Raw genomic sequence first — 4,258 nt, forward strand, 5'->3', positions numbered from 1 at the left:
TATTTTTTTGATTAAAAAGAATGCCCAAGTAGGAAAAGGTGGGTACCCAAAGTAATTTTTCATTATTACTAAAACTTTTTTTGTGTTCATGGGAGGTTTGCCCACCATCATAACATGGGATTTAGCAACATTTGTTTTCAGTCCAAGATCACTTATGAGACCATTAAAACTAGTTTAAAGCCTCTGCAGCCCCACCCCTTGTTCTGGACATTAAAACACAATCATCGGCATATAGAAGTGCTGTAAGGGGTCTACAGCCTACCTGGGGTATATCCATATTCTCATTGACCAAATTACTCTCCAGGTTGTTGATGTAGAGGCAGAATAAAAAAGGGGCAAGGACGCAACCTTGACGGACCCCCAATCCATCTTTATTGGGGCGGTGAGCTCGCTGTTGACACCATACTGCACTCTACCCGTTACACCCTGGTGCATTTCTGCCAACAAGTGGATAACGATGGTTCTATACCCATAGAGAGCATCTTCTCCCAGAGTCTCCCCTTCTGCACCCAGTCGAAGGCAGACGTAAGATCCATGAACCCCAAATAAAGGGTTCCTGGCCTGGCTAAGGTGTACTTGGCGGTAAACAGGTGCAGGTTCACACACTGTTCAACAGTGCCAAGGCCTCTCCTGAACCCATATTGAACATCTGGGAATTTCCCCACCTCATCTGCCCAAGTCTCCAGCCACTCTAATATTACCTGTCCCATGATTTTACATGTGCAATCAATCAGTGATATGGGGCGGTAGCATTTGGGGTCTGATCTATTACCCTTTTTGAAGTTAGGGACAATCATCACTGTTCTCCAGGATTCTGGGAGACCATGGGCTGAATAACATCTCAGTAAATTGTTCAGGAGAGGCAGCCAAAGGGGAATATTGGCTAAAAACAGATCTGCTGGCATGCCATCAGGTCCAGAGGCCTTATTCTTGACTGTTTGTGATACGGCTCTCCCCACCTCTTCCAATGACCGCGGTGCCAGAGAAATACCCCCAATTGATAAGTAAGCCTCTCATCAGAATTATTACAACTCCGGTACAGTCCAGAAAAAATGGTCTACCCAATCCTTAGGCATAATTGTTACATCAATATTATCATTGGTGGAACCATTAAAATAATCTTGATTTACGGTACGCCAGAAAAGTCTGGAATCTCTATTTTGACATGCCACATGAAGCTGACCCCAAGCTTCTTGCCTAATCTCGGTCTTGCGTTTCTCAAATGCATGTTTATAATTATGGCGTAAGTTTTTTATCTTGACAGTATCTCGGGGTTTTTCTTTTAAGGCTTTAACTATTTTACTGTGATGAAAGGTGCATTACTGTTGAACCACTGTTTATTCTGTGGTCTTGCACCTTGCTTCCTAGTTAAGATAACATTTGTGGTCTCAGGTATTGCCATACATGATGTTGCAATGGACTCAAAATGTATATCCTTAGCTAGACAATCTAAAATGTCTCTTAAATTGACTTCTATGATCTGCTTCAGGACGCAGTCAGGATTTATAGCCGACCATTTCCTAAGTAACCCCTTATTTCTAACAAGATTCAAAGGGGGTATTCGAACAGGATCATAGTTATCATCAATTATGTTTACCAAATCTAGTGAAAGGGGATAATGATCACTTAGTCCATTTATGTGTATAAAGATAACAGGATGCAAGCTAAAATATTCAGATAAGACAATAAAATCAATCAAAGTGCCCTGGTCTCTTCCTACATATGTTGCCAAGTCAGGGCCTACCTCTTCTAGGAGATCAATTATCATATAGAGAGAGTATTAACAAAAGTGAGTTAAATATATTCCCACAAGGGTTATGATCAAAATGGTGACCACCATCACTGTCCCGTCTGATCCAGCCGCGGTCCGCAATCAGAGTTACAAGAGAGCTGCCCTCCGTTGAAAGGCGCTTTGAGAGACCCTTCCTTTGCTGTTTCTACAAACCTTCCTGCGTGTGGTTGATTTTACTAATTTCCATCATTCGTTCATTTTAGAGACACAACCAGTATCCCCGCGCTTCCCTTCTAAGTGTGCGGACCAACGCCAGGAAAAGAGGCGCTTGCTGCGTCCTCTTAAGGGATTCCACAATTAAGCCAGGACTTTTTCACAACTAAAGGTAAGACAGACCAGCGAATGACTTTACTCTTCGTACGTTCAGACTAGCTCTTCCATTATCAGTTCCAAGCCCTCAGTGATCCGCTATCTTTCATTTCCCATAGAGCCTGTGTGCCTTCCGCCTTTGACCCTCCTACAGCCCGAGCATCAAGTGCTCTGTTATGCAAGAGAACCCCTCGACTTGCCATACATGGCCGACTGTTCTTAGGTAAATTAAATACTTGCCGTTGTGCCCGCTACAAGGTTTGCAGCAGGCATTCACAAGAACAGACTAATTTGTACTTACAACCTGTTGTTGTTGTTTTTCCAGAAATACACGTTGACACGAACTAACTGAAACACAGTTTTGAAAATTAAGGTAGGATGCTTTTAGTTGGCTTGGCGCCTATCATGTGATGTTCTTCTTTGATATTGTATAAGTTCATGATGATAAGGAGGTTTCTTTGTATCCTCTTTCAGATTTCCTTTTGGTCCTGATGAGAACCGGACAAAGGGTCCGCTTTGAAACCTGTCAACCTTGTTGTTGCATCGTGTGTCAAAATAAATGTGTATTGTTAAGGTTTTAATGATTTATATTTAGTGTCGGGTAGGCAAGATTACATTGTAAATTGGATTGAGTCCTGTTCATAACCCTGTTTTGTCTATATTTGTAAACCTTTCACTTAGTGACGTAGGATCGATTGTCTGTTGTTGGACGTTTGAGTTTTGGAATTTGAATGAATATGTGAAATTGTGAGTGTGAGGTAAATCTGGTTTTTGAGTCAGGTGACGAGTATGAAGGAGGCTGTCCAAATGTCATGTATTGCACTGTCATTTGTGTGTTCACGTCTGTTCTTCACAATTAGTGCTGTTGTCACATATATTTATGACATATTTTGCATTTGTCTTCTTTGAAAAGTCTGAAATTCAAATAAATGTAGATGGATTAAATCCAAATCAGGACTATAAATTCATTTTTTAGTTACTGACAAAGTTATTTAGTTTAGTTGGTCTCAGTACTGGCTCTTGTTTTGGTTTTTGTAGTATATAGACTCTGCCTTACTGAGGTGAGTCAAGGCCCTTGGTTGTTTTTTGCCCAATAAATAAATGGCACACAGAGCACCTCCCCAAAGTAAAACAACATCTATAGTTATCTCCTCAATATGCCTAGATAATGTGGATTCCAATTCTTGGGCAATACAGGTATCTACCATAATAAAATTATTATGGTAAAAATGTACGACAACCAGAGTCAGATTTTTTTAATATAAAATATTAATAATTTAAAAGTGCGAGGACTCCAGGCAAATTTTTCATGTAAATGTGTTTTGATGTTTAATGGTAAGCGAGGCTGTCTGAGTGTATTGTGTGTTAGTTATGTATGAGTGTCTGATGTGCATAAATTACTGATAATCTGGGTGGCTAAATTATTGTGTCTGATCATCCATTAATGTGCAGACAATGTGTGATGAGTTGCTGGTTATTATATACTACATATTATGTTTTATGCCTGATGGAGTGTGTGAATGTATGTATGTATTAAACACAGGAAAAATGCATGTGCCTTATATGTATGTCATACTATGACAAATGGCCTTAAAAGACACACAGAAAATAACATCTAAATACGTCTTTTTTACCTGGAAAGCAAACAGAATAATAAAGAATTCTGAGCATCTACTATCAGTGTGTTGAACGTTTTGTTTGTCCTGTGGGCCATATCAGGGGCCAGATAAATAGTGCACGCACTAGCCTTTTCAAGTTGGCCCCACTGGCAGTGCTAGATTGCTTGAAAGGCTAACCCAACACTGCAAGTGGGCATTACAGAGTGAGACGTCATGAGACTCACCAAAGTGCTTTCCTGGACTTGTTTTTTGTGCAATTTGGCACTGCCAGATAGGTCAGTTTGAAAATGCCAATGTGACGGTGTATGGTATTGTGGCTTAGTGGACTAATGTGCCCAGTGTAGGGGCTTGTGTTCGACCTCATGGTCACAGGTTCTAAACCCTGTGGGTCCACTCAGCCTATCATCCTTCTGAATTCGATGAAATGATTACCATTGAGTTGGGTAACAATAAACAACTGTTATTCAGCGCCAAGATGCCCTTGGGTGAACATGCAGTTTACAAATACACGTGTTATGTAGGGCTGAATTTGTATGGT

Source organism: Lissotriton vulgaris, unplaced genomic scaffold, assembly GCF_964263255.1.
Source record: "Lissotriton vulgaris unplaced genomic scaffold, aLisVul1.2 SCAFFOLD_6592, whole genome shotgun sequence".
Taxonomy (NCBI): domain Eukaryota; kingdom Metazoa; phylum Chordata; class Amphibia; order Caudata; family Salamandridae; genus Lissotriton; species Lissotriton vulgaris.